The sequence below is a fragment of the Schistocerca cancellata genome, chromosome 5 (genome assembly GCF_023864275.1).
Source record: "Schistocerca cancellata isolate TAMUIC-IGC-003103 chromosome 5, iqSchCanc2.1, whole genome shotgun sequence".
NCBI lineage: Eukaryota > Metazoa > Arthropoda > Insecta > Orthoptera > Acrididae > Schistocerca > Schistocerca cancellata.
The window spans coordinates 469,554,050-469,578,536 of NC_064630.1; positions in this window are offsets into that span (position 1 = coordinate 469,554,050).

Below are 24,487 nucleotides of genomic sequence, written 5' to 3' on the forward strand. Positions count from 1 at the left end.
CCAACATCGGGCCACTGTCACATCAGATCTGGATATTGCACAATTCAACCACCCAGCGCAACTGAGACACACAGTGAGTACCATTTCAAACTCTGTTACGTGCTGATAACGCTATCTCACGTCAGTATGTGACATACCGGTGTGTTTTACATTGATCACTGAAGGTGTGCCGCTGTTTATGCCCCTTTGATGGTCTACCAGGTATGGTTACAACACAACACACGAACAACGCTAGTGCACTCTCGTAGATATTCTGTCTGTTACGCGGAACCTCAACTCTTAAATCATTTACATATTCACAGATGGTGTGTAAGTGTATGAAATTATATTGACATCTGACCATGTCTTCTAGGTGCTTATTTTTTGATGTTAGGCAGTGTGTTTTGCGAAATCATATTTCGTGAACTACATTCAACAAACGTGAAAGAAGAGCCCAGGAAAAATTTGTATATGTAAATCATTTTTGTTTGCTCTGTTCTGTGCGATTGGCAAAGAATATTGAGATGATAAAGCCCTGCTCGTAATATTTCGATGTTACTCACGTTAGGAGAGCAACATCTGAATCAAACACTGCAGCAGTCCTGCAAACAACGCATGTTCACTTGCTAGAGAATTTCTGCATCGGCTTGACAGCTGCCTGATTACATCTTACATCAGGGGTTCCCAACAAAATTTTCTCGAGGACCCCGTCATCGAACATGATTTGTACCTTGTCATATCATAGTATCAAGCACCTAAAAAAGCCACATTAAGAGTCTTTTTATACGTTTTCTATTTTTGGTACTTAGAAAAAATATTGACATATTCATTATTGAAAAAATATTGAGCGGTCAAAACAAAAAATCTGTTATCATACGAAATATATTTAATATCTTTTTTATTCTAGTAGCATCTTGCGGACCCCTCTGGAATAGCTAGCGGACCACCTGTTGGGAACCACTGCCTTACATGCTTCAGAGGCGACTGACTGTGCCAAATGCACGTAAGCATATCGATGAGCATAACTGCAAAAAAACTGGAAACATGCGTCCACCATGGGGGCTCGAACCGGTTAGCACTGGCTCAAATGTGCTTAAGGGACTTCCCGCGCACATCATGATATGTGAGGGTGGTTCAAAAATAAGGTACCCCGACCATTACGAGAAGAGATTTCATCGCGAATCCAAAGAGATATATAAAATTTCTAAGGTTCTCATACATATTGCTATTCCAAGAGTCACCATTGTCTAAATGTCTGCTCCATCGGTGAACCAGTGTATGGAAACTGGCATGAAAGAAACAAGGGTGTACGTCTAGTAGGAACTTAACAAAAACTCCCTATACTTCGACAGACCAGGTGCTTCTTTTACAGTCAGAAGAGATGAAAAGCAGTTAACAAGGTTATCTGGGCTGTAAAGAGGCCATCCCAAAAAGCAGATAAAGTCGCATGGTACCGAGGCCGTATACGGTCGGGCGTTGTATGCAACAGCACAGTGCCCCTCGAAACCTGCCCTAGTCGTTTCCTCTGAACTGGCTTCTGCAGCCGTTTCAGCGTTGGCGCAATAAATATCAGCATCCGTGTCTTCTCCAAGAGTTAGGAAATTAACGGCACGTCCCAAAAGACAGTGACCATAACTTTATTTTCAGATACCATTATCCTGAAATTGTCGGATGGGGGGGGGGGGGGGGGGGGTGCACGTTGAGACGTTTCTTAATGATGCGAGCGCTGCGGCGAATGGTGCTAAGGGTCGACAAGGAACAGGGAAAGGCTGCGGCCGGACGCCGCTAGAGCAAGCCTGCTGCTATATTCGCCTTTTAAAAGCAGTCACACCGTGTCGAAAACGTGTCTTCCTGAGTTTCCCGTATGTGCAGACTTCAGCCTATAGCAGTATCGCTCACACACCTGCTAGGAACAGGGCAGTGATGGGGGAAGCCAGAGCGCTGACGAACTCGGCTCCCTCCACAGAGCAGGAGCGTGCTCCGACAATGCAAATCTTGGCCAGCCCTAGCCTTAGCTGTCACTTTGTGCAACCACGTTTCTTCCCCTGCAACGGTACTGTTTAGTAATGGAAGTGTCTCCACCTTGAACCCCATCAGGTTGTAATGGATCTGGGAGATGTGTTATTTTCTACCGGATTTGTCGATACCAAATGTAAATGTTTTCTTATATTTTTATCAGAATTTTTTAAATTGTAATTTGCCTTATTTTATGCTAATTTACTTATATTTTTGAGAGTGACAGCGTATTGATTAACATTAGTAGATGTGACAAAGAATATCAAAGAGACTGATTACAAGTGGAAGCTTGTGTGTTGTTTAAAATGTCTTTGACGCTGGAGTCGTCTTTGACCGTAGTCAGTCGGCACTGAATTCTTGGTGTGTGTTGACGGTAGAACAATGTGCAGGTCGCCGTTATAAATATTTGCTAGTGAACAGGAAAAATGAATTATGTTACTTCTTTTTTAATATAAACTTTAAGAAGAAACCACATTCGAAGAAATGGTATTTGAAGCACCAGAAATGAGGCAAACGCGTTGAACCAGGTCATTTCTGCAGCCGACGAAACTGCATTGTGGAATCATACTTCCACTAGACGACTGAAGCCAAGAAAGATATCATCTTGTAAACATTTCACGGAAAAGGTACTATCACGAAATATGCTAAGTACAGTATATAAAGATAGTGAGCATATTTCAACTGGGGCCTGTAGCCGGGATATTGTGTTCACGTGATCTTCAACAGTGCTACCAGTTTTCAGAATGTGTGTTACAGTATTTGTGTTCATCGGAAAGTAAAAGTTTTGGAGAAGAAATGTTTCGGCAAAAAATATAATTTTCGACAGAACAAAAAATTTCAAGAATTTTGCTCGACAATCACATGGATGGAAAACGTGGATTTGCAACAATAGAAGAGTGTTCCAGATAAGTCATGAAACCCTCGTATTTTGTTAAAACAGTCTTTTTATCTTGTTTTGTATTGTTGTGTATATTTTTTCTTTCTTCACAATGACTTATGAGATTTTCGAGAGTATTGTGCCTAAAGTAGAAAATAGTAATTTAATAGACTTCGAAAATCAGGACAGGTCAAATGAAACAGAAAAACCGATCAATTTGATTTAAAAAGTTTTCTTGTAAATTTCATGAAAGAAATTAAACAATCAGTTGACGACAGTAAGACTTCCTGGGATGAAAAAATTGATAACATTTTGTTGCAAGTCCAAACAGTCAATACCCAAGTGGGTGATCATTCGAACAGAGTTGGCAGTGTTGAGGAAAAAATTGAATCTGTGGAAGCAAAAGTAAATGAAATTGAAGCTAAATTGAGCGATGAAATTAATACTGTAAAAATTGAGTTACTGGCAGATAAGGAAAGAAATTTAATTGATTTTAATGAGATAGAAGGGGAAATTAAAAATTTGGATGAGAACACAAAAGTTTTAGTAAAAAATGACGAACAAAAAACTGACAATCGTTTGGTTACTCTAGAAAAAAAAGTTGAATGCAATGATTTAGAAAACAAAAAAATCTGTCAAAGAACTTAGCGAAAAATTGAAACTTTTGACATTGAATTTCAAAGCCAAAATCACAATGTCAACACATGCAATCTTGTATCTAATATTCCAGTGAAACATTTTTCGGTAGATGGACCCTTACACCCCATTGATTTTATACAGTATTGTAAGGATTGTTTTTTACCTCAGTCACCAGATGATATGAAAATTAAATTTGTGAAAAAATTCTTGGAAGGGGAAGCTTTGACTTGGGCAAACCAGATTGTATCTGTGGGGATGACCTTTTCAGAATTTGAATCAAAATTTCTGGAAAATTTTTGGGATGATCTTAAACAAACTAGAATCAAAAGTGCATTTGTGAATGGGAGAAACTATAGAGAATCAGATGGGAGCATGAAACAATTTTGCAAAAGTGAACTTCAAAAACTTATTCATTTAACAGAACCTTTGAATGACTTGATCAAAATTGATACCTTAAAGAGAAGATTGCCATCAGCAATGCAGTTGTGTTTAGTTCATTGTCCTGATAGTAATGTTGAGCAGTTTCTCAATTATATTGAAAAGTTGGATAGGGTAACAACAAGAACACACAGTGGGCATAGACAGAAAGGTAATGGTGAAAATTCGGGAAATGATAACTTTCAAGAAAGGGAACAAAACAATTATTATGGTTTCAGTCAAAATTCAGGGGGATATAACAATTTTCAAAAGAAGGACCATAATTTTCATCCAAAACAAGAACAACATTTTCGCAGAAATAATCAACAAAATAGAGAACACTTTAGGGATCAAAATCACAGAAATTTTGCTAGATATCAGTACAATAGAAACTACCAACAACCAGGTAATGTTTGGCATAGGAATGGGGACAGAAATGTTGATCAGAGACATTGGCAGAACCACAATCAGCAGTTCAAACAGGAACCAGTTGTAATTCAGGAAATAAAAAACGAGTAGGTGCCCCCTTGAAGGACCGCAAGGTTGAGGCAGAAGGTGAGCATGATGAAAGGACCAATGGATGTGATAATTATAAACCCAAGCATGACAGTTCCAAACCTAAGCTATCACATGAGGTTATTAGTAGTTACTTATTGAAGAAATTTCAAGAGGAAAATAATGATGATATTAATAAAGCTTTCAGCACACAAGAACATACAGTAGATGAAAGTAATTGTGATTCATTTAATTTGACAGAGTTTTACACTTGGGCAGAAAAGAACAACACTTTGTCAGATGATGTAATTTGTAGTAGTTCAGAGACGTGTGTGAATAAAAGAGAGAATGCATGCTGTGAGAATGAAAATGTTGGTGAAAGGGATCTGATAACTTTAGAAAGGGGAAATAATATTTTGGGGGGTTAATTTGAATGTGTATGACCTGAATATGTGTAATGATAATGATGTTGATGATAAAGTTGATAATTATGGTAATGGTATTGATGATGTTGAGGAAAGGTGTTTCATTAGTTTACATAGTGAATTAAGTACACACATGGTTGAAAATGGATTAAATAGTGAGAATATTATAGAAATTCCCAGGGATGTTACCAGGATGAATAAGGCTAGCATGCAGGGTGTATGTGAAAGTGTGAATTTTGATGTTGTTGGTAAAGAATCTGACTACACAAATAATGATGACACATGTATAACTTCTAGCCTAAGTGAAACTTTTACAGATACGAATAACACACACACATTTCTTATGAATCTATGGCTGAACAGTTAAACTATTTCTTTTGACAAGAACTTTTGAAAGATGCTTATTAATGTATGTGAAACTCTATGTCCTGAGTGGTGGAAAAAGATGAGATATTTTATTTTTGAAAAGCTGAAGGATAAGTACTTCAGTAGTATACAATGTGATTTGGATGAAAATTCTTGGCTATTTGAGATAATAGAGAGTACTAATGACAATTTTGTATTTTGTGCAAATTTTATAACTGTGACAAATAATACATATAATGGTATACCATATGATTCTGATAACAGTAGGTTTGGGGAAATTGATAGTGATCTATTACATGAGGATACAGGTTCTGAGAAAAGTGATCAATTTTGCAGTCTTTATACAAAAGATCAAATTGGGTCATGGATTGGTAAATGTTTAATTGATACAGGAAGTGAGATCTCGGGAATATCTGAAAGGTTAAGGAAGAAATTGAAAGTGGGGAATGATTATGTTGAAATGCCAGTTGTTGGGGTAAAGATAAAAGGTGCTACTGGGAAGAGCAGTAAATTGGTAAAAGGCCAGGCTTTAGTGACATTTTTAATTGAAGGCAAGTTGTTCACACATGGATGTTTTGTAATTCAGGAATTTAATGAGGATTTTCTTTTGGGTATGAATTGGATAGTAAAAGTAAATACAGCATTTGATTGGGTTGGAAGAAAACTTTTGATAGAAACTAGTGAAAGGGAATACATTCAGACAAATTTTGTGAACACACTTGGTGATCAGAGTAATGGAAATTTTGACAGTATCAATTTACTAGATGAAAATAGATTAGATAATATTGAAATTCATAGATTTGATACTGATGAAGTTTAATTTGGGAATTTAGTAAACTTGAAAATTTCAGAAACACAAAATTCATCTGGGGAGCAAAAACAACAGTTAGAAAATTTGCTGTGGGAACACAGTGATGTTTTCAGTGACATACCTGGTAGGCTAAAGGGTTATCAGTGTGAGCTTCAGGTAAAACCTCATGAACCATTTTTCATAAAACCATACAGTATTGCAATATCAAAAAGACCTGCTGTTGAGAAAGAGCTGAAAAAGATGGAAAGGATGTAATATAATAGTAAGGAGTATTAGTGCATATAATAATCCTCTAGTAGTTGTTACGAAAATAGGTGGTGGAGTAAGATTGGTTTTGGACTCTAGGCACTTAAACAAAATTTTGTTCAGACAGACAGACCATCCTGAAAATACTGATGAGTTACTCTATAAATTTACAGATATAAAATATATGTCAAGTTTGGATCTAACTTCAGGTTTTCATCAGGTACCACTTTCGGTTAATTCTAGAATATATACTGCTTTCTTGTACAATGGTAAGAGTTACCAATATTGTGTTGTGCCATTTGGGTTAAATTCTTCTGTTTCCGAATTTATAAGAGCTTTGGATCATGTACTGGGGCAAGAACTTGCATCTAAACTGATAATTTATGTAGATGACATTTTGGTTACAGGGCAAAAATTGGGAGGAACATTTTTCGATTTTGAAGTCAGTTTGTGAAAAACTTAGAAAAGGGGGGATGACATTGAAATTAGAGAAAAGAGGTTGATAAAATTAAACAAGAGTTGAGGAAGCAACACTTATTAGGTGCGTCGATACAAGATTCGTATCATATGACACACGTACTTCCACTAACGCCGTGTGTGACACAGCAGACGTGTTTTTCGGTGGGGGGATTCGGTTGACTTGTCGCTTTGTCAGCAAACGTTTGCGGTTCCCATTCGAAAGCCACTTCCTTTCGGCTGCTAATAGACTAGATGTGGAGAATCAACTGTCCTTATAGGTCCCTACAGATACCTCGCTGTTGCAAACGGACGTTACGCCACGACACAAATACAAGTTTGAATACAGCGAACAGCTGGGTAACCTAGCAGTTGCATCTTTAAATACTGAGATTGAAAGATTATTCAGTGTTCTCAGAAATGTAAAAACAGACAAAACAAATAGACTGAACAATGAAACCCTTAATGGGTAGGGTTACACAAATCTGGGAAAGCTAGGAAATAGTTGCTCAGTTTTAGAACCCAGCAGCGGCATGCTAAGATACGAAAGGCGTAAACGTAATGTTTCAGCTTCTACTCTTGTAGATCCGTGAATGTTTTGTATTGTGTTCTACAGGTATTTTATGTTATTTAATATGTGAAATAATATGATGTCCTTTATTATAATTACGTGCCCAACAATATGGATTTTTAAGATGTTTAGTGTATTTTAGGGCTAATTCCGAAAGAACCTAGGATGAAACCAAATTGTAGGTGGAAATACTGGCTCAGACAGCACGGGATGAAGTGCCCACGTATTTCACCCAAACTCAGTTTAACTCGACGCCCTGCCTGATGACAGGCGGCATTGTTGCTTTCAGAGGTGCCAGCTCCACTTTTTTACGCGCAGTAACATTTGGTTACCTTCTATCCTCCTTATATTACGTTTCAGCCTGTTATTACCTTATTTACTGAACCACACTCGTGCTTCAAAAACGGAATCTGATGACACAGGAATACTTAACAGTTTTCTAGGCAGTTGCTGTGAATACATTATGCTACTGTAAAAGCGACGCTCACACTGGCTTTGTTAAAATACGTGGCGTCCGGCGGGTCGCCCGGTCTCTTCGGGATGCGCGGCATAAAGTCCAGGCCGATGCCCTCCCACGCGTCTACCATGGCGGCATAGTCTTCACCGTTCTGCCTAGCCTGCAACAGTCCGAAAATTCATGCACAGCTGTGTAGTTTACAACCTACATGCCATGAAGTCACTAAATTGATAACTTCACGTTTGTGCTATGCTGTCTGTGACAACAACAGAAACAGTTTCTATATAAAATGGTTCAAATGGCTCTGAGCACTATGGGACTTAACTTCTAAGGTCATCAGTCCCCTAGAACTTAGAACTACTTAAACCTAACTAACCTAAGGACATCGCACACATCTATGCCCGAGGCAGGATTCGAACCTGCGACCGTAGCGGTCGCGCAGTTCCAGACTGTAGCGCCTAGAATCGCTCGGCCACCTCGGCCGGCTAGATTTCTCGGAAACAATCATTTATTGGCTCCTCAGGCAAAATAGATGTCCATTTATTTCCGCCCTTCTTTCACCAAGCGATGTTTCTAGTGTGTCAGGAAACGATCTATTGCGGCTCCACCTTGTAAGATACAGTGTCACGAAACTGTTGATGAATTCCACTGCTACGCATGGAACACGGAGTTGATGCAGTATTTCTGCAGCAATCCCTATGGGTCCCAAATATCAGTCTTGAGAAACTAAGATAGTACCGAAATTACCACGTTCTGCATCCCTCAGCTCCATATGATGTAATTAGATCGATACGATGTCATTAGACTTATAAATCAATGTTAAGTAATACAGATACAGGGGAAAACTCACAAGTTTCGTGTTTCACCTTTTTATTCTCTCTTTTTGACTCTCTTCCTCAAACGACATAATTGCTGATCCATTCGATGAAATTTTAGGGTGCTAGTTGAGGTGTGAATCGCTCCTGGACTAGGATGGCGATACAGTCAGGTGTGTAAAACGACAGGGAGATATCTTCAGTTCATGTATTTGGTGTTTATTAGCCCTGCTGGGGCAATTTCAAAATGGAAATACTTACAAAGAAATGATTTAGGTTCCATCTACATTCGATTCCTTACCTATTTAACTTATTCCAAGTGCGAATAGTGAGGTGTTCTTAACGTCCAAGCGTCGCCGAGATTGCCTAAGAGGTTAAGCGACTGCTTGCCATAAGCAAGATATGTTGTAACCGATGGAACATAGATTTTCATTTACGAAGACATATTCTTTGCGTTTCAGACTGAGTATTTCATCTTACTGTATGGACTTGTTTTCGTCCCCAATGACTCATTTTCTTCATATCGACTGTAGTTATTTTACCTCTAAAATCCACACTACCTCTCGGAGTGTGCGACTTCGAGACCTTCCTATTAGGATGGAAGGAAGCTTAGGGTTTAATGTCACGTCGACGGCTAGCTCATTACATCGCAGCACGGGCTCGGATTGGAGAAGGATGTGGAAGGAAATTCCTCGTCTTCTTGTAAACGGAACAGCAATCATGCCGATATTTGCGCCAATCAATTTAGAGCAAGCATATCCGAAGAGAAATTGCATCGTTCTTTTTAACAACACAGGCACTACAATATCGTATTAAATCAATTTTTTCTTTAACTTCTACGGAGCAAATTTTAAATCTGAAACTGTAATTATATACACATCAGTATGGGTAAAGCCTTCAACATTGTTACAATGGTTTCTTTATTTGTCAGATATTAAATATTAATACTTAACGTTATGCATCTTGGCGCCAAACCGGATAGGGGATTTCTTACTTACTATCTGTTGTCGCTCAAAAACAACTTAGCCCTGTTCGCCATCGTTTCTCACACTGGAGCGCCACGTATCACGACCACCTGTCGCTTGTGGAATGGGTGACGTGTCGTTTCTACCTGCTTGCAGAGGTACAACAGCGTATGCAGTTCTACACGGTATGATGAAGCATAGCTCGCAACTTGGCATAAACGCCGATAAAGTCAGGGAGATATGCATAATGACTCATTAAGAGGATAAACTGCTACCGGCGCGCCACGGGGATCAATTGCGGGTCCACTTTTACTGTGGTTGTCTATCAATACTATGGTTTGAGCATCGTACAGTTTTTATATCAAGTGAGTGTTCCCCACTATGCCTTTTTATGATTTGTACAGGACCTGGCAGTCTTAATGCCAATCTGTGCACATTCAGCAAATATTTATGTGCCATTGAGATGCTTTGGCTGGCTGTACTCACCAAATTTACGACGAAGGCGTACAGCTTGTCGCGTGCTTTCTCCGCACTGACCGCCAAAGATCTGGCTAGCATCTCGCTGGACAGGAGGCGGTTGCTGTCCAGAACCTTCGACTCCCTGGCGTAGGGTTGCACGTCAAGGCTGGGACTCCACCACCACGGTTTCTCCTCCTGTACTGGAATACTGGTCCTTGCGAGCGTTGAATTGAACGGCGGCCGTGCTGAAATGGACCTCTCAATAGCTTTCTTTCGGCAAGGCGATTATCATGCATTTTAGCCTCATCTATTATAAGTATCCTGTAATACGGGATTCTGTGTTGAGTGTAAATGCGAAAAACACTGACCTCCCACTTTTGTAGTATTTGTTTATTCCCACAAACTAGTTTTAGAGAGTTTTCAGTTTCACAGAAGTTACATCTTTAGATTATGAAAATAAAGACGTAACTTTCGTGTGCCCCACCCGAAGCTCAGTTTTAAAAGACTCAAAAACTAATTTGTGGAGATAAACATATATTTCGTTCTTATAAACGTTTACCAGCAAGCGTTATTATCTGCAGAGTCATATACAGTACATCAGGGTGTGTGTGTGTGTGTGTGTGTGTGTGTGTGTGTGTGTGTGTGTGTGTGTGATGATGATGATGTTTGGTTTGTGGGGCGCTCAACTGCGTGGTTATCAGCGCCCGTACAATTACCCAATCTTTGCTCAGTCCAATGTCGCCACTTTCCTGGATGATGATGAAATGATGAGGACAACACAAACACCCAGTCATCTCGAGGCAGGTGAAAATCCCTGACCCCGCCGGGAATCGAACCCAGGACCCCGTGCTCGGGAAGCGACAACGCACCGCGAGACCACGAGCGGCGGACAAGTGTGTGTGTGTGTGTGTGTGTGTGTGTGTGTGTGTGTGTGCGTGCGCGCTCACTCTTGTGCTTCACTTTACTCATGGTATGTATTTTCATTTATTGCACTGTTATGCATAAAATATCCATCAAAATGTGACTAGTAACACCCGGAAAATTCACTGAAGTAATTTATTACTGCAGCTACAAGAGTAATTTTTTGCAAAAATTTGCGCACCCCTCTGTACGTTTTTTAGTTTTCCTTGCAATTTTACTTTTATAGTGGAAACGTACTTCTTCGTATTGTGGACAACGCTCTCGTCTCAAATGTTTCCGTTTTCTTTGCCCACTTTGCATTTCATTAATAGCGACAGGTAAAAATCTCTCCCATCTGGCAACCGTGATAGGCTATAAATGAGGCCAGCACAGTCGATTCATCGTTTAGAGAATGCTTAATGACGATGATCCGTTATGAGACGGGTACAGTGCGCAGGGAGTCAATCCTACTGAACAACACTTTGGTAAAGAAACAAGTATCTTTAACAATAAGGGTAACTTAGATTGCAGCAAGACTTCAAGCATGAACAGTATTAGGTAGTTCAGTAATATAGAGAGGGCTTAATAAACGATCCTAGACCACACCGTAATCTATATTTACTGAAAAACTACATTACTGGAAAAAATCATTTTATGCAAAAGTGAGTTGACAGCTGTGCAATCAGACGGTTCCCAATGGCACTGATGACACACTATGTGCTACATGTGCCCAGATTTCATCCCTGAAAAATGTTCGGTCCTCGACCGCTGCTCGCACAGTGCATCTCTACTACGGGGACGTCCAGAACCTGCTCTACAGGTGCGGGAATAACCCACAGACTACTGTTAAAAGCAGCAAACAGCACCGATATGTGTTGCTTGAGGCTTTCCCGACGAACATGTTGTATATATGGTTCTCGGGCGAGACGTCGGATGTCATAGTGAAAACTCCACAATATTTCGTCAGCGCAACTGGCCGATATTTTCTGGTGCGACGAACACACTGCTAGGCAGGTTTTTTTTTTTTCTTTATTGTTATTTTAAAACCCGTACAAAACAGGCAGGCTGTCAGCAGCATGGTACGCCGCTCTTCAGCCGTAGAGGAGATAAGAAAGAACAGAAAGAATACACAAATGTGACATAACGGTGTTTAATAAAAAGGAGACACATAAAGACAAACACGGAGCCGTTCACACTCGACGATAATTCACAACAAACTGCTGTCACGACGCACGAACACTGAAGAAGACAATGGCACTGGTGAACAATGGAGTGTGACGACGAAACTGAACACTAAACACGACGGCACACACGATACACTGATGGCGATGACCTCCGGCGAGCGAATGTTCACTCAGCGTGTACGAGTCCGGGGACCTGCCAAGAGTGGAGGTGAAGGAGGAGGAAGGGGAGATGGGAGAGGGGAGAGCAGAGATGCCATGGGCAAAGGAGAGAGGGGGAGGGAGGAAGGGGGAGGGGAAGCCCGGAGGAGAGGGTAGGAGGGAGGGGGGAAAGGAAAGAGATGGGAAGGGAAAGGGGGGAGGGAGGGTGCCGAAAGGAAAGGACACAGGAGGTGGGGGGGAGGATCAAAGTTGATAGGAGGGGTATATGCAGGGGAGGAGGACATCATCAGGGAGGGGGAGCTGGCGGAAGCCACCTTGGGAGAGGGTAAGGAGGGTGGAGAGATGGAGACCAGGTGGGATGTGGGAATACAGGCGCGGCAGCGGGTGGGGGTGGGAGAGGATCGGGGACACGAGCGGGTGAGGAGGATCAAGTTTACGGGAGGTGTACAGGATCCGTATCCTTTCAAGGAAAAGGAGGAGGTGGGGGAAGGGGATGAGATCATACAGGATCCGCGTGGGGGAGGGGAGACGGATGCGATAGGCAAGGCGGAGAGCATGGCGTTCAAGGATTTGGAGGGATTTATAAAAGGTAGGGGGAGCGGAGATCCAGGCGGGATGGGCGTAACAAAGTATAGGGCGGATGAGGGATTTATAGGTGTGGAGGATTGTGGAGGCGTCCAAACCCCACGTACGGCCAGAAAGGAGCTTGAGGAGACGGAGGCGGGAACGTGCCTTGGCTTGGATTGTCCGGAGATGGGGAGTCCAGGAGAGGCGACGGTCGAGGGTGACGCCAAGGTACTGAAGGGTGGGAGTGAGGGCGATAGGACGGCCATAGACGGTGAGATAGAAATCAAGGAGGCGGAAGGAAGGGGTGGTTTTGCCTACAATGATCGCCTGGGTTTTGGAGGGATTGACCTTAAGCAACCACTGGTTGCACCAAGCAGTGAAGTAGTCAAGATGGGATTGGAGAAGGCGTTGGGAGCGTTGCAGGGTGGGGGCAAGGGCAAGGAAGGCAGTGTCATCGGCAAACTGGAGAAGGTGGACGGGGGGTGACGGCGGCGGCATGTCCGCCGTGTACAAAAGGTACAGAAGGGGGGAGAGGACGGAGCCTTGGGGCACACCGGCGGAGGGGAAAAAGGTGTAGGAATCTGTGTTATGGATGGTGACATAGGAAGGACGGCGGGAGAGAAAGGAGCCGATCAGACGGACATAGTTAATGGGAAGGGCAAAGATTTGGAGCTTGAAGAGGAGACCGGAATGCCAGACGCGGTCATAAGCGCGTTCGAGGTCAAGGGAGAGGAAGATTGCGGAGCGACGGGAATTAAGCTGTTCGGAAAGGAGATGAGTGAGGTGAAGGAGAAGATCGTCAGAAGAGAAGGACGGCCGAAAGCCACACTGGGTGACGGGAAGGAGGCGGTGCTGGCGGAGATGCTGGTGGATGCGGCGGGTGAGGATAGATTCCAGGACCTTGCTGAAGACCGAGGTAAGGCTGATAGGACGGTAAGAGGAGACGGCGGACGGCGGTTTGCCAGGTTTAAGGAACATGAGGGTACGGGAGGTTTTCCACAGGTCGGGGTAGTAACCGGTGGACAGGACTACATTGTAGAGCCTGGCCAGGGTGGAGAGGAAAGAGACAGGAGTTTCACGAAGGTGACGGTAGGTGGCATGATCGTGACCAGGAGCGGTGTTGCGTTTTGTGCGGAGTGTATCAATGAGATCCTGTGTAGTGATAGTGGCATTGAGTTCCGTGTGTGTAATGTTGTCCAAGTACTGGAAACCAGGAGCGAGGGGAGGGACAGAGGTGTCAGTTCGATCGGGATATCCGGGAAGAGGGAGTAATCGAACTGGGGATCATCGGGGATGGAGAAAACATCGGAGAGGTAGGAGGCAAAGTGATTGGCCTTACTAAGGGCGTCAGGGAAGGGGTGATCATTGTGGAGAAGAGGATAGTAGGGGGAGGGTTTAGTTCCGGTAAGGCGACGGAAGGCCGACCAGAACTTGGACGAGTTGATTGGTAGGGTTGCAGTTTCTTAGCCGCGAGCAAATTACGAACGTGTCGCTGGAGTTGCCGGTGGCGTCGTAGTGCGTCCGGGTCACGCGTGCGGAGGAAGGCACGGTAGAGACGACGGGATTCACGGAGGAGGAGAACGGCCTGTGGGGGTAAGGTAGGACGGTGGGGGTGGATGGCGACAGTAGGAACGTGGGCCTCCACGGCCTCAGACAAGGTCTGCTGGAGAAAGGAGGCGGCATGGGTGACATCGTCAGGGTGGTGGTAGGTGAGAGGGTGGCTATCGACCTGGGTGGAAAGGGTATCCCGGTAGGCATTCCAGTCGGCTCGGGAATAGTCGTGGACATACTTAGGGGGAGGATCAGTACGAGGGTCGGGGCGAGGGCGACGACCGTCTGAAACGGTGAGGAGGACAGGGAGATGGTCGCTACCAATAGGTTCCAGGACATCCACCGTTATGCGGCCAAGGAGGTTGGGGGAGGAGAGGATAACATCAGGAGTGGAGTTGGATTCGGGACGGGTGTGCTGGGGGATGGGAATGAGGTCGCCTTGAAGGGAGGAGAGGAACCGATGCCACCGCCGTAACTGGGCGGCGGAACGACTATGGATGTTGAGGTCGGCGGCGATCACGTAGGAGGAGAAGGTACGGTCAATGTGGGAGAGGAAGTCGAAGGGAAGAGGGGCGTTAGGGCGGACATAGATGGTGGTGCAGGTAACGGTAAGGCCAGGGAAGAAGAGACTAAGGATCAGGTGTTCGGTGGGGTCGGGAAGGAGAGGTTGGAGCCGAACGGGGATCTGGCGGTGGTGCCCAATGGCAACTCCGCCACGCGCAATCGGGAGGGGATTATCGGAGTGATGGAGGAGGTAGGGCGAAGTGTGGACTGTGTGGTGGGGTTGCAGGAAGGTTTCATTGAGGAGGAAGGCATCCACGCGGTGGGTGGCAAGGGTGTGCAGGAAGAGGTGTTTGTTGGCGGGAAGGGAGCGTATGTTGTTGAAAAGGATACGTTGCTGTCGCGCCATGACAGGGATTTAAACGAGGGTGTCAAGACGGGAGAAGGTGAAATGGGCCTGGTTGTTGGAGTATGTGGCGTACATCTTGAGTTGAAATATGGAACGGGCGGCAAGGGAGATCTGCTGGAGGGTGTAGGGGCGCTGAAAGGGATGAACATTCTGGAGGACGATGGTAAGGAACCTGATGATGTCCTCAGCGGTGGGGGGGGGGGGACGAAGGGAATTTCCAGGAGGGGTGGGGGCGTCCAGGGGTCGGACAGGGACGGTGAGTTCAGGAGTGGTTGGAGGGGGTCGGGCTTTACACTTTTGGGAGTAGGTGGGATGGGGGAGATTGCAGGTATTGCAGGAAGGAGGGGTTTGGAGGTTAGGGCACTGCCTGAGGAAGTGCGCTTGCCGACAATGCGGGCAGGTGGGGGCCTTGCGGCACTCAGCTGTGGGGTGCGCGTTATAGCGCAGACACCTCTGGCAGCGCAGGGATTGAGGAGGGGAACGGGAGGGGTCGACCTTGTACCGCTGGTTAAAAAGGAGGGCACCCTCCTTCAGGAGACGGTCAATGGAGGGGGCGTGCTCAGAAAAAACCCGCATAAGGCGGGTGGGGCCGGCAGCGTTATGTATGCGGCGAACCACACGCTCCTCCAAATGGGGATGCGCCTGGAGCTCCGCCAACACCTCCTCCTCTGTGATCACTGGACTAAGCCGAGTGATCATGGCGGTGAGAGTTGGCGGGCGACGCGGAGGTTGGGGTTGGCGGGAGGGAGGTGGTGAAGGAGCAGGGGTGAGAGAGGCATGAGGGCCAAAGCGGGTGACAGGAATGCGGGAAAGGAGGTATGTGTGGAGGGTTGGGCTGGGGGAGGAGATGAGGACTGAATCACGGCGAGGAATGAGGAGGGAGATGGGGGCACCAGGACAATGCTGGCGAAGGAAGAGGGTGAGGTTCCGGGCTTCAAGGAGAGGGATCAGGACGGGAGAGGAGGTAGCGGTAGGAGGAGGGGGTAGAGGATGAGGAGGAGGGGGCAGGGACAGGCGGGGAGACATCCATGGCATCATGGGTGGGGGAAGGAGGACGATGCGGAGCCTTTTTGGAAGCAGAGGAAGCAGGGGTGCCACTGGGGCGCTTGACGGCGGTGGAGGAGGTGTGGGGACGGGAACAACGGGAATGTGGCGGGGAGGGGCAGGTCCCGGGGCCGGAGTCGGCGCCAGAGATGGTGACGGTGAAGGTGAAGGTGAAGGCGACGGCGACGATGACGATGACGGTGGCAGTGGCGGCGGTGATGGCGAAGGTGACGGGGAGAGCTGGGCGTGGACAGTGGCCCGACGGGCCACCACCCGAGCTGGAGCTGCAGTGACAGGCTGGGGGAGTGGGGGGAAAGGATCAGAACAAGAGGGGCGAGACAGACAGACAGACAGACACAACCGCCGAAGACGGAGATTACAACCTGAGAGTAGACCAGGCGTTGCAACCTGACGTCGTCGACTGAGGGGATCCAACCCTCTGATCGCTAGGCAGGACCAGGGCCCCCTATTTATGCCGGTCCTAGGCAGGAAGTGCGAATGCGTGGAGGCGCCAAATTCGATGGCCAGTAGCGACGATATCAACCGATAGCTGGAAGGACAGTACCGTCACCTACAGGATGAAGAACCAAAGACTTCGGCGCACGCGCGGAGGCTGCCGCCGCTGCTCTGCGCTGCCATCGGCCGCCCCAGCTACCTCTGTCGGAAGCCGCAAGCAAAAATGCGCGTCCACGTAATCGCCTTGATTATCCTCCCGTTGTCAACAGAATATTTATGTTGGTGGCGAATCGTCGTCCGTCTTATGACCAATAGTACTCCTCTCTGCTCAAAGCGACTTCAATATGGCCAGTGCTGGATGCCAAGCTGTACTAAGCTGAAAGCCCGTGTGTCTATTTACAAGACTCGTCGAGCTACGTATTTCCACTGCTTCCTTAATAACACTGTCCCAGTACGAACTCGTCGATGCGAGAATTTTTGTATGTTGATAATTCATAGAATGGCCAGTACTGAGACAATGCTCGGCCACTGCAGACTTTTCTGGTTGCTCCAGGCGAGTGTAGCGTCGGTGTTCAGTGCATCTCTCTTCTACAGTGCGACAAGTTTGTCCGATGTACGACATGCCGCAGCTACAAGGAATCTCGAGCCCAAGAGAGCTCTTAGTTTTGCCGGTGGACGAAAGACACATTTAACTTTATGCCTCTTCAATAATCTTCCTATTTTTGTTGAGACACCGCCGATGTATGGCAAGATGACCATTCCCCTGCCGATGGCAGCGCAGGGCAGCGGCGGCAGCCTCCGCGCGTGCGCCGATGTCTTTAGTTCTTCATCCTGTAGGTGGCGTTACTGTCCTTCCAGCTATCGGTTAATATCGTCGCTAATGGCCATCGAATTTGGCGCCTCCACGCATGCGCACTTCCTGCCTAAGACTGGCATAAATAGGGGGCCCTGGTCCTGCCTTAGCAGCGTGTTCGTCGCACCTTAAGATGTCGGTCAGTTGCGCTGACGAAATATTGTGGAGTTTTCATTATGACATCCGACGTCTCGCTCGAGAACCATATATACAGCACCGGTATATTGTGCCCAAAATATGCGGCAGTCCGTCGATACACGTTACATACAGCTTGTCGCACGCCCACAGTGCGGTCCCGTTCAAATGGATGAAGCTCTTCGGCAGAAGTATGTACTCGTCCGTTGGACATGGTTGTATACTTGAACGCAAACACTGTTCACTTCGAAACTCAGCACAGTCACTGCCTGCAGAGTCAAAACAGATGGAACTCAGACAGGCCTCATTCGCGTCGTCTGATTGCCAATCACCGTGACAAATGAATAACTAACAATACAGCCACTGACTATGCATATATTATACCACGGTGACACTGAACGAAGTCCTTCTCTAGTGTCGCATTTTTTTCCGACAGTGATGTTGAGAACGTGTTCTTTCGATACGAATTTTCGTCATGCAACCAATGTGAGGTACAGTTTCATTGATTTCGCCACGTGGGTAATTCATCAGCGAACTGTATGAACGGAGTTAACTGGTGATTAGCAATTACCCACTGACAACATTCCAGTGGAGCTTCATCCTCTTCGTGAATATGCCACACCAGCCGATGAAAACTATACGCGCCATGATGGCGTAATCATCAGCATTCTTTTGTTCTTGGAATACTTATACGCGTTAGAATTTTTCATGAACTTCTCATAAGTCTGCATTCTTCCTCCACGAGAATGGATTTTACTCAGCTCAATGTTCAGCTGGAAATTCGTTAGAAGAGTATATACTGGAACCTGTGTTTCTTGTAAGTGCGAATATGTTGTTGTTGTTGTGGTCTTCAGTCCTGAGACTGGTTTGATGCAGCTCTCCATGCTACTCTATCTTGTGCAAGCTTCTTCATCTCCCAGTACCTACTGCAACCTACATCCTTCTGAATCTGCTTAGTGTATTCATCTCTTGGTCTCCACCTACGATTTTTACATTAAATTCTTAAATACTGTCAAAACGTACAAAACAATTTTCACCACAAATTTACTGAATTAAAGAGCGAATTACCGATGTGACGAGCGGTATCGTTTTAAATGAGTTCAGCGAAAAACAGATTAAACTTTAAGACAGAAAAAACGACGCACCACGAATATTTGAATGGGACGGAAATCGGTACATGTGATGTACATGTACAGACAGATGACAGCAATTTCAGAAAATTTGGATAAACTATTCAAGAGAAATAGCTTCATAAACTGAGCCAGTCAGTAACGCGTTGGTCTGCTTCTGACCTTTATGCAAGCTCTACTTCGGATTAGCAATGATTGACAGAGTCGTCGTATGTACTCCTGCGGGATATTGTGCCAAATTCCGCCCAACTGGCGCGTCAGATTGTCAGAATCCTGAGGTGGTTGGAAGGACCTGCTCATAATGTTCCAAACGCTCTCAATTGGGGAGAGATCCGGTGACCTTTCTGGCTAAGGTCGCGTTTGGCAAGCACGAAGACGAGCAGTACAAACTGAGGACATTACTTTGCCGAAATTTAGGGCCAGGAAGGTTTGCCATGAAGAACAATAAGACGGGGCATAGAATATCGTCGGCGCACCGCTGTGCAGTAAAGGTGTAGTAGCTGACAATGGAATAGATCTTACTATGAAGAGAAATGCACCCCAGACCGTCACTCCTGATTGTTGGGCTGTACGGGTGGCGACAATCAGGTTGGTTCCCACCGCGGCACGGAGCTTTTTCAGACACGTGTTCTCTGACCATCGCGACTCATTTCGAGGTGGGACTCATCACCAAAGACAAATCTACTCCAACTGGAGAGGTTACGGAGAGCGGTGACATATCAACCTGGCTGTCACCTGTCACACGGCCTGACAACCGGAAGTGGTTGAGTGTCATTTCATTTAATTGACTGACCACTTTGGTTGTCATCTGCGGCACCTACACCAATGTCGCCGGATGTGTCCACAACTGAGAACGTTTAGAGCATTGTGGGCAGGGCCCTCCAACCAGCTCGGTATTTAGACATTCTAACGCGCCAGTTGGACAGAATTTGACACTATATATCTCAGGGAGACATCTAACAACTGTGTTAATCAGTGCCGAGTCGAATAACTGCTAGCATAAGGGCCAGAGGTTTTTTTTTCTGTATAGGAGTGTAGTCACCACCTTGAAATAGTGCGCTGGCCGCTTTGCAGTCCTATAGGTAGTGTATAACTGGTGCCAAGTGGCCATGGGACTCATAGTCTTCCAGGCTGTGGTTGTATCAGGTCTTCGCAAAGTCCCTTCTTCCAGGAGTTTTAGTCCCGCATGTTATGCAGGAGAACTTCTGTGAACTTCGGAAGATAGGAAATGAGGTACTGGCAGAAGTAAAATTGTGAGTAGTAGTCGCCACTCGTGCTTGGGTCGCTCACTTGGTAGAGCACTTCCCCACAAAAGGGAAAGGTCTTGGGTTTGAGTCTCAGTCCGGCACACAGTTTTAATCTGTCTGGAAGCTTCAAATTAGCGCGCACTCCGCTGCAGAGTGAAAAATCACTCTCGATGGATGACGTTGTCTGATTTGTTTATGTCAAACATGATGTTCCACTTTGTTAAGTTTTAAACTGCAATCTTACCTGATTAGACTGTTAGATTCACGGGGCGTATCTTTTTACGTACGAGCATCGGAACAGAACCCGCCGTTAGATCCACGAAATAATTTATTAATGGACAAATATTTACGAAAGCTCCAAATTTCTTCGGACATCAGTCATTTATTTTGATCTACAGACACTATGTATCCAAAAATCTCCAGACGTGCCACTTAACACGTTAACATGCGAGCATACATATATTAACTAACCAATTTATAATTTAGAGGCACATACCTCATAGCGTAGAGCACTGTTTCTCGCCTCGACGACGGCACCAACGCGACAGGGAACTCCAGTTAACACCGAAAACGTTTAGGAACAAACCTGATCCACAATCGCTCAACCGACACCATCAATTCTGTGAATTGGTCGGGGCAGCATCTCCATCGACGGAATGTCAGTTTTTTTTATGTCATCAGTCTTCTGACTAGTTTGATGCTGCCCTCCATGAATATGACTTCTGTGTCAAACTCTTCACCTCAGACTATCATTTCCACCCAACTTCTTCAGTTGTTTGTTAGTATTCCTGCCTCTATCTTGTCACACTAGTTACGCTCTGCACTTCCCTCTAATATCATGGATGACATTTGGACACATGTTATGTCATTCTCTACCTTCTTTCAGTCAGTGTTTCCACGCATTCCTTTCCTCGCCGATTTTGCGGGCAACCTCCGCATTTATTGCCTTATCAGTCCTCCTTACATTATCAGTTCACCTTACATTCAAACTACCTCTCAAAAGCTGCGATTAACTTCTTATCCGGTTGTGCCACAGTCCACGATGGTCTTCCGTACAATGCTGTACTCCAGACGAACGTTCTGGGACTTTTTCTCCTCAAATTGTAATCTATGTTTGATACTAGTAAATATCTTTTTGCGAGGAATGCCCACTTAGACAGTAACTATCTGTTTCTTCCGTCATCCGTAATTTTGCTTCCAGTATATCAATATTCCTTCACTTTTTTTACTTCGTGGTCCCCAATGTTGTTGTTAAATTTATTACTAGTCTCATTTTTGCCCCTGAATTAATCAAGTCTTTCTTTTGTTTAGTCTCATCTTCATTCTGTATTCCATTCAACTGACCTTGTAATTCTTTTTCTCTTTTACTGAGGATAGCAAATCAGTCAGTGAATATTTTTATTGATATTAGTCATCTTGAATTTTTATCCCACTCCTGTACCTTCCTTTTACTTCAATCATTGTTTGTCGGATATAATAGTCCAACAGTAGGGGAGGAAGACTGCATCCCTGTGTTAGACTCTTCTTTAAACGGAGGACTTTTCTCTTGGTCTTACATTGTTATAACTGACTCTCTGGAGGCCGGCCGGAGTGGCCGAGCGGTTCTAGGCGCTTCAATCTGGACCCGGGCGACCGCCTCAGTCGCAGGTTGGAATCCTGCCTCGGGCATGGATGTGTGTGATGTCCTTGGGTTCGTTAGGTTTAAGTAGTTCTAAGTTCTAGGGGACTGATGACCTCCGCTGTTAAGTCCCATGGTGCTCAGAGCCATTTGAATCATTTGACTCTCTGGTGCATTTACCTTTCCTAAAGCCAAACTAATCGTTATCTAAAAATCCCCAGTTTTCTTTTCTACTATTCTATATATTTTTCTTGTCAGTAGTTTAAATGCATGAGCCGTTACGCTGATCGTGCGAGATAGTTCTCGCATTCATCCACTCTTACTACCTGCGTGGTTTTGAGGCTGATACTGACCGCAAGTCACATGGTTTGTCTCCTGTGTCATAGATTCTACACACCAACATCTCAGATATAACTCTCAATTCCAGAGGGTATTTCTGAAATCACTTTGAAAGCTATGAGATTGTGGATCGCTTTGCTGCAAGTACAGTTTGACTGTCGTTTGCATTAAGTTGCAAAAAATGGTCGCCTATAATAAATGAAAAGCACCAGTTTGCTTTTGTTCCGTAGTATTACTTTTATTGTGTTAACCGGTTTTCGGCCTACAAGGTCATCTTTAGACAGTTACTGAGTATTGTCACCAAATACACTCCTGGAAATTGAAATAAGAACACCGTGAATTCATTGTCCCAGGAAGGGGAAACTTTATTGACACATTCCTGGGGTCAGATACATCACATGATCACACTGACAGAACCACAGGCACATAGACACAGGCAACAGAGCATGCACAATGTCGGCACTAGTACAGTGTATATCCACCTTTCGCAGCAATGCAGGCTGCTATTCTCCCATGGAGACGATCGTAGAGATGCTGGATGTAGTCCTGTGGAACGGCTTGCCATGCCATTTCCACCTGGCGCTTCAGTTAGACCAGCGTTCGTGTTGGACGTGCAGACCGCGTGAGACGACGCTTCATCCAGTGCCAAACATGCTCAATGGGGGACAGATCCGGAGATGTTGCTGGCCAGGGTAGTTGACTTACACCTTCTAGAGCACGTTGGGTGGCACAGGATACATGCGGACGTGCATTGTCCTGTTGGAACAGCAAGTTCCCTTGCCGGTCTAGGAATGGTAGAACGATGGGTTCGATGACGGTTTGGATGTACCGTGCACTATTCAGTGTCCCCTCGACGATCACCAGTGGTGTACGGCCAGTGTAGGAGATCGCTCCCCACACCATGATGCCGGGTGTTGGCCCTGTGTGCCTCGGTCGTATGCAGTCCTGATTGTGGCGCTCACCTGCACGGCGCCAAACACGCATACGACCATCATTGGCACCAAGGCAGAAGCGACTCTCATCGCTGAAGACGACACGTCTCCATTCGTCCCTCCATTCACGCCTGTCGCGACACCACTGGAGGCGGGCTGCACGATGTTGGGGCGTGAGCGGAAGACGGCCTAACGGTGTGCGGGACCGTAGCCCAGCTTCATGGAGACGGTTGCGAATGGTCCTCGCCGATACCCCAGGAGCAACAGTGTCCCTAATTTGCTGGGAAGTGGCGGTGCGGTCCCCTACGGCACTGCGTAGGATCCTACGGTCTTGGCGTGCATCCGTGCGTCGCTGCGGTCCGGTCCCAGGTCGACGGGCACGTGCACCTTCCGCCGACCACTGGCGACAACATCGATGTACTGTGGAGACCTCACGCCCCACGTGTTGAGCAATTCGGCGGTACGTCCACCCGGCCTCCCGTATGCCCACTATACGCCCTCGCTCAAAGTCCGTCAACTGCACATACGGTTCACGTCCACGCTGTCGCGGCATGCTACCAGTGTTAAAGACTGCGATGGAGCTCCGTATGCCACGGCAAACTGGCTGAGACTGACGGCGGCGGTGCACAAATGCTGCGCAGCTAGCGCCATTCGACGGCCAACACCGCGGTTCCTGGTGTGTCCGCTGTGCCATGCGTGTGATCATTGCTTGTACAGCCCTCTCGCAGTGTCCGGAGCAAGTATGGTTGGTCTGACACACCGGTGTCAATGTGTTCTTTTTTCCATTTCCAGGAGTGTAAGTTACAATGTTAGCAAATAACTTTGGAGGAGAAGTAACACGTCTAGACTGAAGCAGAAACATACAGTAAGTAACATCTTTGACAGTGTGGTGGTAATGCAATGAAAAAGTAAAAAAAAATTAAACAGTAAATAAATAGAAATGGATAGACAGGAAAAACTTTTAACTCAAAATAGGAACAGCATGCCTACATACAGTTTCTATTAATAAACAAAACTAATAAAACAAAATAAAATCAGGAGTTTGAGGGAACGTACAGTAAATGCAATCTTTGAGAGGGTGGGGGTACTGCATTTTAACATTAACATTATATTCGAAACTGCGGCTATGTAACGGTTTGCTTTAAATAAATGAACCAAGTAAAATATAAACAATATCTGATGAGACAACTACAAAAGGTGTTAAACATGGACAGTAATACAAGTACCAGTGAAGAGAAAGCCTTAACTATTAAAACTACAGTCCATATGGAATATATAGACAACTTCAATAAAACAAAAGACCTTAATGAATGCAGGAAAATGGTAATATGTAGGAACAGACAGTGTGGAAAGTTGAGAACAACACAGATGATTATATGAAGCTTAGGAGAGCGAAAGTGTTGAGCTGTGGCTGGTCACTTAGGATTAGATCTGAACCGTGAGCTAGATGTTTGTTAATTTCCAGACT